Below are 14,581 nucleotides of genomic sequence, written 5' to 3' on the forward strand. Positions count from 1 at the left end.
CGAGAGAAGCGACCGCAATAAGAAGCCTGCGCACCGCAACGAAGAGTAGCCCCCGCTCGTCGCAACTAGAGAAAGCCCGCACGCAGCAATGAAGACCCAACGCAGCCAAAAATAAATAAATAAAATAAGTTAAAAAAAATAGTGCTTAGGAAAAATTATTAAGGCAATAAAACATCAATTTGCTAGAAAGGACCAGAAGGGAGAGGAATAGCTAAAAAGCAATGGCAATAATCCAAGGTTGAGGTAATGAAGGTATTGGAAACCAGGGTAGGGGAGTGGGAAGGAAGCAGGAAAATACAGCAAGGTGTGAATCAATGACACACATCAGAGACCACCCCCTAGCTTTGCGCGGGTAACTGGAAGGGAGGTTTGTGATACCATGAAGTTATTCAGCGGATATTAGTAAAGTGTCTTATATGTGTCACTCTGCCAGATGCCAGCAATGTTACTGAGAACAAGAGAGACAAAGCCCTGGCCTCATAGTGTTTATGAAAAACATTAGGGAGGAGGGCTTCCCTGGTGGCACAGTGGTTGAGAATCTGCCTGCCAATGCAGGGGACACGGGTTCGAGCCCTGGTCTGGGAAGATCCCACATGCCTCGGAGCAACTAGGCCCGTGAGCCACAATTACTGAGCCTGCGCGTCTGGAGCCTGTGCTCCGCAACAAGAGAGGCAGCGATAGTGAGAGGCCCGCGCGCCGCGATGAGGAGTGGCCCCACTTGCCACAACTAGAGAAAGCCCTCGCACAGAAACGAAGACCCAACACAGCCAAAATAAATAAATAAATAAATTAAAAAAAAAAAAAAACATTAGGGAGAACTGGTTAAGTGATAGAAAAAGGAAAACAACGTTGTTATGAATGTTGGAGTGGGACCCAGGGTTCAGCTGGAAAACAACAGTCGATGTGGAGAATCAAAGGGACCTGGAGAGAGAAGGAACTAAAAGGTCCACACTCACCAACACTTGTCAGTTTTCTCTGCTCACTGCCTCTTCCAACCTTTTTTATCCAGTATGAGGCAAAACTAGGAAGCTGATTTTTTTTCTCTCTCTGAAATCCCTGCTCTCCTCTCTACAGGTGTCCTTTCCTTGTAATTGTCCCTCAGGTGCATCTCTGAAAGGTCACGTTACATCTTTCAGCGCAAATAGAGTGATACCTGGAAGACAAGCCTTTCTCTGCCTGGCCACATCCCCCCTTGGTTTCACTGCACCCGTGACCCATCTGGTTGGCTTCTTCAGGTTTTCTTTAGTTCTGCCATTTCTACCAAAGGTGGATGATAGAATTGTTTGATCACCAGGACAGAGAGTCCCATGTCTTAAGAATTAACCTGTTTGTCTTTCTCTCAACCTTGACCCGGATTTTCTATTTATTTTAATGGTGCAAGCCCCCAACACACCCAGACTGTGATGCCCAAGCTTTCTTTCTTCCTTTCCTTAAGAAGAATATGTTTCTGGGCTTCCCTGGTGGCGCAGTGGTTGAGAATCTGCCTGCCAATGCAGGGGACATGGGTTCGAGCCCCGGTCTGGGAAGATCCCACATGCCACGGAGCAACTAGGCCCGTGAGCCACAACTACTGAGCCTGCGCGTCTGGAGCCTGTGCTGCGCAACAAGAGAGGCCGCGACAGTGAGAGGCCCGCGCACCGCGATGAAGAGTGGCCCCCACTTGCCACAACTAGAGAAAGCCCTCGCACAGAAACGAAGACCCAACACAGCCAATAAATAAATAAATAAATAGATAGATAGATAGAATGAATAAATAAATAAATAAATAAATAAAATTTAAAAAGAAGAAGAATATGTTTTTGTCCAGATCAAAAGCAAAAGTGTGGAAAAGTTAGGTTGCTTCTCCAGACAATGAAATGGCTCCTTAGGTAGCTAGTGAAGTGTCTGGCTTGACATCCACATACTGAGAAGGAGTGTGCAAACATATTTTAGTACCTTTAATGAGACCTTTGTACCCTTGACACTCGGGGCCAGATGTATCTACCAAACTAGGGGAACAACAAAGATGGATACTCTGTCCCTGAAAAGTTGGATCCAGAACAAAATCCCCAATCAAGTTTTCAGTAGCATTAGAATAAGAGAACCCGACTCTGAAAATATAGCCTCAAACGGTGCAGCATAGAGTATTTCTCTTTCTTGATTTCTCTTGCTCAACACTAAATGTATCAGTTCCCCAAATCCATCCCCAAAATAAAAATAAAAATAAAATAAATGTCAATAACTCTAATTATGAAATAAGGACAAAGCTTAGTTTTGACAATACAATGCTTCCAACCCAAAAAGAAACTCTATGATTTTACCGGGTATAAAATGAAGATTCTACTGAAAAGCACAGATATATTTTTCAGACTGATGAAAAGAAAAGAAAACTAATATTTATAAAATACTCTGTTTTAGGCACTGTGCTAGAAATTTTCCACAAAGCAGAGTTCTAGTAGGACGAATTAGACATATGACAAGCCAAAATGCTAATTTTTAAAAACTTGAAAAAGAGTATCATTTAATGGGCTGCTTTTTTCATGAGTTATTGACTACAAAGCTAAAAAGAAATAAAACGTGATTTGAACTGGTTGCAGTAAGTGAGATTACTGGAGATGAGATTGCAGTTGATTTTCGGCACTTGGAGGACTTATCGTCATCAGAATCAGAAATCTTGATTGGAAGCCAAGATTAAATATAAGATTGAACTTACAAAGCTGTAGCTTGTCATTTCATCCAAACTGTTATATTACTAGCTATTAATTTTCAGTTTATGTCTTTGTAGGACGTAGTGGGAAAAAATTAGTCCCACTTTATATATAAGGAAGCGGAGCTAAAGAGAAGTTAAATGATTTTTTATTTAACCTTCCACAGAACATCAGTAACTGATATCAAATTAAACCAAACTTGCAGCTATAAGAATTTATGCCCTGGATGTTACCATTTTTCTACAATGAAAATGAATTCTTATTAGACCATCTGTACAGCTTTAGCTCTCAATTACTGAGGATTAATTTGTTAAATACACCCATTACTCTCAACCCCTCCTTTCTTGCTTCTACCCACAATGCAATCTTTAGAGAAGTTGGAGACTGACCTTTGGAAGTAATAGCACATTGTTATCCAGCTGCAATGAAATGAGTCAGCCCTGGGGAGACCGAGTCCCAGCATTCCATCCAGAAAGCAGTCCACTCAGGTATTACAAATCACTCCTGAAATAGGTCTCCCTGCAATTATCAGAGAAGAAAATCTGAGAGAGGAGAAAAAGAGAATTGAGGAAAGCAAAATCAATTGTTTTAAAATTTAAATCAGTTCTTTCAACGTTTTGTTAGTGTTCCTCTCATAAAGGACAATTCATTATCTAGTCCTCCTGGATTTACTGGAGCAAAGGGTGATGATTTCAATATGAATTTCATCTGTGGGAGATCAGAAAAAAATCAGACATCAAATCTACATACATACGACTGGGGAGCAATATACACTTGGCATGGAGGCAGTCTAAAGACAGCGGGAGCGCTGGAAGAGCACAGGGTCGGGAATCAGGAGATGTGTGCTCTGACCTCGGCTCCACCCTTCTCTCATTACGTAGGCCTTGGCAGTGCATGACTTCTCAGAGTCTCGATGCCCTTCCTCATCAGTAAAATGGGTATATTTTTCTTCACTTCTTCCCAGGGTCGCTGTCAGTGTCTCATTACTCAGGAATGGACACGCGCATGTAGCTGCACTGCATCAACTTAGCTAGAATGCAACTGCATTTCCCAGAATTCCCTTCCCTGCATAGTTCTGGGTTAGTCTGGGCTGCAGGAGGCATTAGGAAGGATGTGGAAGGTGGAAGTGACGCAGCACCCATCTTTTCGGAGGCTCGGTGCAGAACATGACGCAGTGCTGCATCTCACACTCAGTGTTGCTTTTCTGCAGAGCCCCCTGGAGGGGTTGGGGCAGCAGCCGGGCCTCAGCGCCCGCAGCGCTCACGGTCGTGCTGGCTGCTTCTTCAGCTTCTCTGAGTCCTAGGCCAGGAGCTTGTTAAACGCCATGATATAGAGGCCCAGCTTCACCAAGAGACACTCCACCATCAAGGCTTAAAGGCAGGGAGACACTGACAAGAAGTCCAGTCCATCCTTGTGGGTTACAGGTCATCCATTCCTTGCTGCCCCACTTCACATCCATCTGCCCCTCTCAAATGCCTGCACTGCCGCCTCCAGAATGAAGCTTCGGATACAGAAGAAATAATCTCCCACAGACTATTTAGCTTCCACGATTGCATAAGGTCAAATCTCTAGAATATACCCACTACCATATAGAGAGAAGTCTGGATATAGATATAGAAGTAGATAGATATAGATACTGATAGATAAAAATGTGTCCTATTGATTCCGCTTCTCTAATGGAACCCTGACTGATACAGCATCCTCTTCTTAAAAACATGAACTGTTTATCTCAACTTTCTCAGCATCAAGCACATCACTCAACGCAGCAAGTTCTCAACAAGTTATTAAATTCAAAATATTTCTTTGGCAAATTTTCAAGCATTCAACAAAAGTAAGGTATTATTTTAAATGCAATGATCACCAAAACAAAATGGCAATTAGCTAATGTGTGGAGTTTCTTGATAACATATTAGTAAGATGAATTGTTGTCTAGAAATATTTTCTGCCATAATCAGATAAATTTATATATAAGAATTTGCTATGTCTGATCCCTTTGCATAAAATTAAAATTAAACCTTGCAAAATTTAAATTTGAAAACATTTTCATGCACTGTTTTTTTTAATGACACAAAGAGGAAGCTGTTTGCACCCAACTAGTGGTGATTATTCCAGATTGTAAATAGAGAATATTTATGATGAAAAATATACTAGTGAACACATTTGAAATGGGTCATATTATTATGTATAAGTGGGATGTTTTTATCCTTTCATTCTCTAAGATAGTAAAAAACACATATTTACTGGTTTTAAGGATGATCACAAGGTTAAAATTATCTAAACAAGGTTTTTAAAAAAATTTTTATTGGAGTATAGTTGCTTTACAATGTTGTGTTAGTTTCTGCTATACAGCAAAGTGAATCAGCTGTACACATACATATATCCCCTCTTTTTTGGATTTCCTTCCCCTTTAGGTCACCACAGAGCACTGAGTAGAGTTCCCTGTGCTCTACAGCAGGTTCTCATTAGTTATCTATTTTATACATAGTCACAATAGTGTATATATGTCAATCTCAATAAGGTTTTTATTTACCAAATGTTTACCAAAAAGAAGATATATGCATATTTTGGGGACTTCCTTGGTTGTTCAGTGGTTAAGACTTAGCCTTCCAACGCAGGGGGTGGTTAGATCCCTGGTCAGGAAGCTAAGATCCCACAAGGCTTGCGGCCAAAACACCAAAACATAAAACAGAAGCAATATTATAATAAATTCAATAAAGACTTTCAAAATGGTCCACATCAAAAAAAAAATCTTTAAAAAAAGAAGATATATGCATATTTTTAAAAAATTGTAGAGAACTCTATAGGCATCAAAAATCTCTCAGCTGTAATAATCATGTTGCAAAATATGACTCAGCAAAGGAAGTAATGGCAGCAAAATACCAAAGACTTAGAAAGCCAGGGAATTGAAACTAGATGCAATCGTGGCCAGTGGGGCAGCCACTGGGACTTTGAGGTGCAGAAAGTCAAAACACTGACAGCCAGGCAGGAAAGACATTGTACCAAGAATGTCTGTTCATAGTAAGTGGGCTCCCAGTCCTCGGAGGTATGGTAGTAGAGGAAGAAGTATAAACAATGCAATTCCTGCACCAAGGGTATGGGCCATGAATTCAAGGACTGGATTATTCATTCATCTATTCCCCTAGATTTCTCTTCTTCTTGTTTCTCAGTCTACACAGCCCTCCTGAGCCATGTTTATATCTACACCTTTGGCTTAAACCACCAGTCATATTGTCATGTTTCCTAAGTTTACATTCCAGCCCCAAGTTCTCTCTGTAGTTAGAGCCATAGAGCCCTATGAATCCATTACACAGCATCTCATGGGTGTATCACAGCATCTCAAATTCAACAGAACCTGGTCCTCTTTCCTATATTCCTTAATTTATCTATGAACTCTGTTAAACATACACTGAATGCCAAACATTTGCCAGGTTCTCAGGATTCAATGACAAATTAGATGTTCCCACAAGAAATTTAAAGTCTAGTGCAACAGTTCTCAGCCCTAGCCACAAATGAAATCACCTGGTTTCTTGAAAATGTACCAAAGCATGGTCCCTCCCCTTAGATATTCCAATTTAACTGATCTTTATTGAAGGGGAAAGCACACTGTTATTTTTTTTAAAAGTCCTCTAAGTGATTCTAATGTGTAGCCAGGGTTGGAAAAGCCTGGTATATTGGAATACCAGCCTATGGTCCATGTAAAAAGAAACTTGGAAGTTACATTAGACCTCGTACTTTCTGCTACTTCCAATATCCAATTAGTCACCAGATCTTATGGGAATGCCACAAGATCAGTTCTTAAATTTCAGGCCCTATTGTCACTGTTATTTCCACTGCCTTTGATCTGGCCACCCTAATTTCTCCAAAATTTTGGCAATCATCTCCTGACTTGTCTCCCTGCCACTGGTTTTTCCTCCTCAAATCCATTCTCTACACAACAGCAAGAATGATTTTTCTAAAACACAGTTATGGTCGTACTAAACTCTAGTTGCATGTATCAACATATGAAATAAATATATAAACATATAAATGCAAAATAAGAATGTTAAATGAAAAAGCAAATCATGTAAGAATATGTTCAGTCTGATTCCATTTTAAGATCAAAAAAAGGCAAAACCAAATATGTATATATATTTTTTAAATAAATTTCTTATTAAAGAAAGACTTACATGGAGAAAAGTGCTCAAATCAAAGTCATACAAGCTGAAGCATTTTCACAAAGTGAAGGCAGCCCCTACTCAGGTTAAGAAATGAAATATTACCAGCATCTCAGAAGTCTCTGCTTGTGTCCCATGCCCCATCTCTTCTCTCAGATCAGATAGTTGTATCTGATTTCAAATACAGATTTTCCTGTTTTGAACTTTATGTAAATAGAGTCATATGGTATATATTCTTTTATATCTGGCTTCTTTCAACATTACTTTTGTGAAATTCATCCATGCCATAGTATATAGCAGTGGTTTGTTCTTTTCATTGCTATGCAGGATTCCATGTATGAATATTCTAATTTATTCATCCATTCTATTAACGGCCATTTGGGGCTTTTTCCACTATGGGAAATAATAGTGCTATGAACATTCCTGAACATGTATTTTAGGGCACTGAGGCATGCATTTCCCTTGGAATATTTCTAGAAGTGGAATGGCTGTGTCATGGGGTATGCAAATGTTCAGCTTTAGTAGAAACAGTCAAATAGTTCTTCAAAATGATTGTACCAGTTTATTCTCCCAGCAGGGGTATCTAAGAGCTCCAGTTACTCCATCACTGACAATTGTAATTTTCAGTCTTTAATTCTAACCCTTTGGAAGGTTGAGTAGTGCTATCCTATTTTGTTTTTGGTTTTTTGCTTTTTGTGTTTTTTTAAATTTAATTTTTATTTTATATTAGAGTATAGTTGATTTATAATGTGGTATTAGTTTCAGGTGTACAACAAAGTAATTCAGTTATACACATACATATTTTTCATAATTTTCACTTCCCTGATGACTAATAAGAATGAGCATCTTCCATGTGTTTGTTAACTGTTTGGATATACAGTTGAGTCTTGAACAATTCGGGGGTAGGGATGCCCTACCCTACAGTTGAAAATCCACATGTAACTTTACAGTTGGCCCTCCGTGTCCTTGATTCCACATCCACAGATACAAGCAGCTATGCATCCTGTAGTACCATAGTATTTACTCTTTTTTTTTATTGGAGTATAATTGCTTTACAATGTGGTGTTAGTTTCTGCTGTACAATGAAGTGAATCAGCTGTATGTATACATATATCCCCTCCCTCTTGGACCTCCCTCCCATCCCCCCACCCATCCCGCCCATCTAGGTCATCACAGAGCACCAAGCTGAGCTCGCTGTGCTATACTGCAGATCCCCGCTACCTATCTGTTTTACGCATTGTAGTGTATTTATGTCAAACCTAATCTCCCAAGTCATCCCACCCTCCTCTTCCTCCCCGTGACTGTAGTATTCACTCCTGAAAAAAATTCACGTATAAGTGAACCTGCACAGTTCAAAACCATGTTGCTCAAGGGTCAACTGTACTCTTTTGTGGAGCATCAGCCAACTATCACCTTCAAATTGCCTTTGTTTAAAATCTATTGACCATATATAGGTCATTTTCTGGACTCTATTTTGTTGATTTGTATGTATATCCTTTAGTCAACCCCACAATACTTTGATTACTGTAGCTTTTTAGTAAGTCTCAAAATAGAGTAGTGAGAGTCTTTTGACTCTGTTGTTCTTTTTCCAAATTATTTTGGGTATTCTACTTCTTTGCCTTTCTGTATAGATTTTAGAATCAGTTTGTTGATTTTTACACATACACACACACACACACACACACACACACTCAAACACAAATTCTGCTGGATTGCAGCATTATTCACAATAGCCAAGATGTAGAAACAACCTAAGTGTCTGTCAGTGGATGAATGGATAAAGAAGATGTGAGATTATGTATATGTGTGTGTGTATACATATACACATATATGTATATAAACACACACACACAAAACAATATTATTCAGCCATTCAAAAGAAAGAAATCTTGCCATTTGCTACAACATGGATGGACCTTGAGGGCATCGTGCTAGGTAAGGTAAGTCAGACAGAGAAAGACAAATGCCGTATGATATCACTTATATGTGAAATCTAAAAAAGCCTAACTTGTAAAGCAGAGAGTAGAATGGTAGTTATCAGGGACTATGGGGTGGGGGAACTGGAGAGATGTTGTTTAAACGTACAGACTTACAACTAGTGGACAAATAAGTTCTGGAGAGCTAATGCACAGCATAGTGATTATAAGCAACCATACTGTATGATAGGGGAGCTTGGGGCAGAATGGATACATGTATATGTATGGCTGAGTCGCTTTGCTGTGCACCTGAAGCTATCACAGCCTTGTTAATCCATTATACTCCAAAATAAACAGTTAAAGAATAAATGCTGTATGATAAACTTAATAGTTGCTAAGAGACTAGATCTTAATTATTCTCACCACAAAAAAGAAATGATAATTATGTAACACGATAGAGGTGTTAGCTAATGCTAGGGTGGTAATCATATTGCAATATATACATGTATCAAACCTTTAATTGTACACCTTAAACAAACACAATGTTATATGTCAATTATATCTCAATAAATACATATACGCATATATACATACATACATATAAAAATAAACAAACAAAAATATATGAACTGGAAAAAAAGGGGAAAAAAAATTCCTCTCATAGCCTCCAGAAGGAAGCAACAGTGAATTAGGAAGGAACAACAGCGGTCTGTGAAAATTGATAGTTTGAGCAGTACCATTTCATCTTATTCAAGAAGGTATCCTGTTTTCTTCAGACAAGGAGACAAGGCCTGTCTCCACAGAAAAGGGGAAGGAAGGTAGTTCTGCGTGAAGGGATCTTATCCAGCCTTTGCAGGACCTGGGACAGGAGATATTATCACGTCTTCAGCTAGATTTTTTTTTTTTTTTTTTTTTGCCGCACCCCATGGCATGCATGATCTTAGTTCCTTGACCAGGAATCGAACCTGTGCCCCCTGCAGTGGAAGCATGGAGTCCCAACCACTGGACTGCTAGGGAATTCTCTAGACTTTTCAAATTGTTATAATTTAGTCTTACATGAAGAGCTCTGCCCCTGGGCATAAGAGAGGTGTGTGAGTATATTTTTCTATGTCTGTGCCCGTCTGTGTTTGCATGTGTGTTTCTGTATATGTCTGTGTGTGTCTGCTGGGAGCTAAAACAGTGTGTATCCCACCTTAATGATGCCTGTGGATTCTGTTCAAAGTCTGGACACCCAGGACAGCCTGCTGACACAGCTCTTCCTAGGGTGTGGCCAGGGGGTGTCCTAGGATGTCCACTGTACCCACCACCCCACAGTTCCTGCATATTCCCCACAGTTCCTGCATATTCTCAAGTCTGATTGTCCAGATCCCTGTGAATTCTGTGAGCTACAGGATTACCTCATTGAATTAATTCTGCTTGGTTAGAGTTTGTTTCTGGTATTTATAGTCAATAACCCTGATTGGTCCACATGCTTACAAGGAAAAATTACCGCCACAGCACCTGCACCCAGAACTCTGAAAAATTTTCACACAGTGAATGCAGCCCCTGCTCAGGTTAAGAAATGTATGCATCAGGGACTTCCATGGCAGTCCACCAGTTAAGACTTCACCTTCCAATGCAGGGGGTGCAGGTTCGATGCCTGGTCGGGGAGCTAGGATCCCACATGCCTTGCAGCCAAAAAGCTAACACATAAAACAGAAGCAATATTGTAACAAATTCAATAAAGACTTTAAAAATGGTCCACATCAAAAAAATCTTCAAAAAAAAAAAAAAAAGAAAGAAGAAGAAATGTATGAATCAGCTTCTCAGTGCCTTGGGGCTAGATCTGTTAAACAGAAGGACAAAGAGAAGTAAAGTGTGAAGTGAGATAGAAAACCCAGGGAAGGTGTGTTGAGAGACTACAAAACTCATCTGACCCCAAACAATTGAAAACAGGGATTCAAACAAGCCCACAGACATGCATGTTCATTGCAGCACTGTTCACAATAGCCAAGAGGTGGGAACAGTCCAAATGCCCATCAACTGACAAACTGATAAACAAATTGTGGTTCATCTATACGATGGACTATTATTCAGCCATAAAAGGAATGAAGCTCTTTTACTTGCTATAGTGTGGATGAACCTCAAAAACTTGCTAAGTGAAAGAAATCAGACACAAAGGGCCATATATTGTACGATCCCACCTATATGAATGTTCAGAATAGGCAAACCCAGAGAGACAGAGCAGACTGGTGGCTGTCAGGGGCTGAGGAGAAGGTAGGGAAGGGGAGTGACTGTTTAGCAGGTACAGGGTCTCCTTTGGGGATGATGAAAACGAGATAGAGGTGATTGCACAGCATTGTGAATGTACTAAATGCCACTGAATTGTTCACTTTAAAATGGTTAATTTTGTTTTGTGAATTTCACCTCCAATAAAAGATTAAGATAAAAAAATCCTGGTGGAATTTTGGTTGGACTTGCAATTAAATCTATAGATCAATTTGGAGAGAATTAATATCTTAACAATATTGAGTCTTCCAATCCATGAACATGATATATCTCTTATTCAAGTCCTTGATTTCTTTCATCAGTGTCTTTTAGTTTCCGCATACAGATCTTGCATATATTTTGTTAGATTTATACCTAAGTATTTCATGGTTTTGGTGCTACTAAAACTGATACTTTTTATTTCAATTTCTAATTATTTATTCATAGTGTATGAAAATATGATTGATTTTTGCATAGTGACCTTGAATCCTGCAACGTTGTTAGATTCACTTATTCTATCGGTGGGAGTTTTTTATATACAGGAAGTCACATTGTCTGTAAATGCCGACCGTTTTAGTTATTCCTTTCTCATTCCTTTTTTTATATACAGGAAGTCACATTGTCTGTAAATGGGGACAGTTTTAGTTATTCCTTTAGTGTGACTTTCATTTATTTTTCTTGCCCACTGCAAAGGCCTATAATACAATATTGCATAAGAGTGAGGAGAGGGGACACCCTTACCTTGTTACACATCCAACATTCATAAAGGTTTTCAGGAAGACATCCTGTAGATGATTTTGAACAACCAATTGAATGTTTGTGGATGGTACGCCACATGATAGAGTGAAAAGAGACTGGGCACTGGAGTCAGCTACATTGGGTTTAAAAGCTGTCTCTCCCGTTAACCAGATTCCAAGTCTTAGTTTACTCACCTATAAAATAGAGGAACTAATATTTACGTCATGAGTCAGGTTGTACGAGAATTAAGAGACGATATGTGGAAAGGACCTGAGACAGTACCTAGCACCTAAGAGGTGTTCATGTAGTCCCACCTCTACCACTTACTTTGTGACTTTGGACTTTGTAAACTTTCTGGGTCTCAAGTTTCTCATCTCTTAAAATGAACATAAGTTATCATACCTACCTCATAGGGCCATTTAAATTAAATTAGTAATTTAAGCAGAGTATTTAGAAGAGTGCTGGCACATATGAGGTATCATATAAATGTTAACTGCTGTCATCACCATCATTGATATTTATTACTATTACACTGCTAGTTTACTTAGGTATCGGTTATTTATTGCTACAAATTGCTCCCCAAAAATGTGGCTGAAAATAATAAAAAGCATTTATTTGCTGATGATTCTGCAGTGGGAGCAAGGCTGCACCTCACAAGATGTCAGCTGGAGGAGCTTAGATGGGCTGGAGAACCCACGATGGATCCACATCCACTTCTCCCAGTGGGATTGCCACCGGGGTGGCTGGAATGGCCAGGGAAAGGCTGAGTTTCTCTTTCTTTGTAATCCCTCATCATTCAAGGCCTTTTTCGACATGGCCACCCACTTCAGGAAGGTAGTCAGACTTGTTTAAATTGTTGCTCTGGGCTCCGAGAGGGCAAAAGCAAAAGCTGCAAGGTCTCTTAAGGCTTAGGCCTGGAAATTCTAGAATGTCATTTCTACCACATTCTGTTATTCAAAGTGAGCCTTTGAAGCCAGGCAGATTTAAGGGAAAGGAAATAAACTCCATCTCTTGATGGGAAAGGGCAAAGTCACATTATAAAATTGCATGCTGGATGGGAGGAATTGTGAGGCCGCCTTTGGAAACAATCTACCACAGTTTCTGTACACTTTCTCAGAAATAGCCTCGGGTAACTACACCCAGACCCATCTTCACATTGTACAAGAAAATCTAGAAAATACCTTCTAAATCAGCTATTGACTCAGCTAGTTATGTATTCAGTAGCAGTGTCTGGGCAGGAGCCTCTCTTTGTGTTATAGCAGGGTCCTGCCGGGTGGGCTGGCTGCATCTTGTCAGGAGTAGCTCTGGATGTGGATTTGAGAATCTTTTCATAATGAGCACAATTTCAGCCTCATTTAGTTAATGGAGATCAAAGCTAATGTACAGCATCTGCTTTTTGGCTAGCTTTGCCGGCCAGGAGTAAAGGACTCACACCTAGAGAGAAGCAGACCTAGTGTGTGCAGGCAGGTACTTCTTGTGAAAGGAGAATGCCCATTAAAGGAAGATGTGTGGAAAAGGAGGCACAGGCTTCTTAAAATATATCTAGTTGCCGCTGTGGTCTCTCAGTACCATTATAAGTTTGTTGTTTATATTTAAAGTACATTGTATTTAGAGATTATCTGTATTTGCATAGGCCTCTTTGGCTACTAAGGTAATCATTTAAGGTCTGTCCATAGTTTCCATTTTGATAAGCAAAATTTAGCATGCTTATCTACTCCCAGGCTCAAAATATAATTCCCATTGGGAAGCAAAAATAAAGTTTCCACCTGCCCACTTTAAAAATTAAATGATTTTTTGAAGTGTTCTTTATCTGCAGTGTCCAGGCAGATCTTGACAAAACTCAGAATTGCAGCTGTTCTTTTCACCATGGCAATGTAACTTAATTAATCCATGAACGGTAGACTTCCTGTGGTTGCCACTGACCCTACCCAGCACCCTCTGTGAGGCCAAAGTCAGCATTTGCAGTATTATCCTCTTCCCTCCTCTCCTAATAAAACCAACTTCTAAAGTGTTGGCAACGTCAGGGGATACAGAGTTACTTAACACACCTCAGCAAAACTTTCAAATTCTCCTCCTTAGATCTCTAATATCTTCTCTGCAAAAGTTCTTCTCCCACTACAGAACCCCCATGTCTCCCTTGCAGCCCCCCTTTAATCCCTGTCTATTCTCACAGGCATCTTCAACTTCAATACTCCACTCAACAAAACAAAGCCTTCTGTGGCCGACCTTCCTTATCCCCTTGCTCCAAAGAAAGCAGTTCTCGAATTATCGATGTTGATGAGGGTGGGTCCAGTGAGAAGGTTCCTGCTCTTCTGTCTCCAAACAATGTACTTCACCAGACAAAGCATATCTTTTGGGGGTAGAGGGAGAGAAGTGAGGTAGGGAGTGCTTAGAGCAGGGAGAGACTCTGCTTATAAGAAAATAAAGAGCAACATTGGCATAGAAAAAGTAACTGTCTTATCTGTCCTCTCTTTTTCTGTTTTGCCTATCAGATAGACTCCTTGCCCCTATTACATGAGAAAAAAAATATGCCATCTTCTAGTCAAAAGCAACCAACGAAGAAGCTTGATTTAAATGTGTCACCTTCCTACCATGAGCCCAGCACTGAGCTAGGGACAGGAAAGTGCAGCAGAATTTTCTCTCCTTCTGAAAACTATCAACTTTCTGGAGACTTCCAGACATGTGATTCCTAAAGAACAGACACTATAGGAAAGAATCAAACACCTAACATGTGATTCAAAGATCAGAGCTATAGAAATTCAGAGAAGGGTGTGGTCAGAATTGACTGGAGCAGTCAGGAAAGATTTTAAAATCTGTCTATGCAGGCATGGTGACATCA

General features: G+C 39.8%; 1 long non-coding RNA gene across 3 annotated transcripts in view; it reads right to left on the minus strand.

Moving 5' to 3' along the window:
• Positions 1–14,581, minus strand: part of LOC309666540 — a 444,368-nt gene that overhangs the window by 97,923 nt on the left and 331,864 nt on the right. For 2 of the 3 annotated variants that reach the window (XR_014267154.1, XR_014267155.1), the window contains exon 3: positions 3,077–3,206. This is a non-coding gene — a long non-coding RNA (uncharacterized lncRNA). Of the gene's footprint in view, positions 1–3,076; positions 3,230–14,581 lie in introns of all 3 variants that reach the window. The other variant, XR_014267156.1, reaches the window with a different exon arrangement.

The sequence above is a fragment of the Balaenoptera physalus genome, assembly GCF_965194825.1.
Source record: "Balaenoptera physalus genome assembly, chromosome: 9".
Lineage (NCBI taxonomy): Eukaryota > Metazoa > Chordata > Mammalia > Artiodactyla > Balaenopteridae > Balaenoptera > Balaenoptera physalus.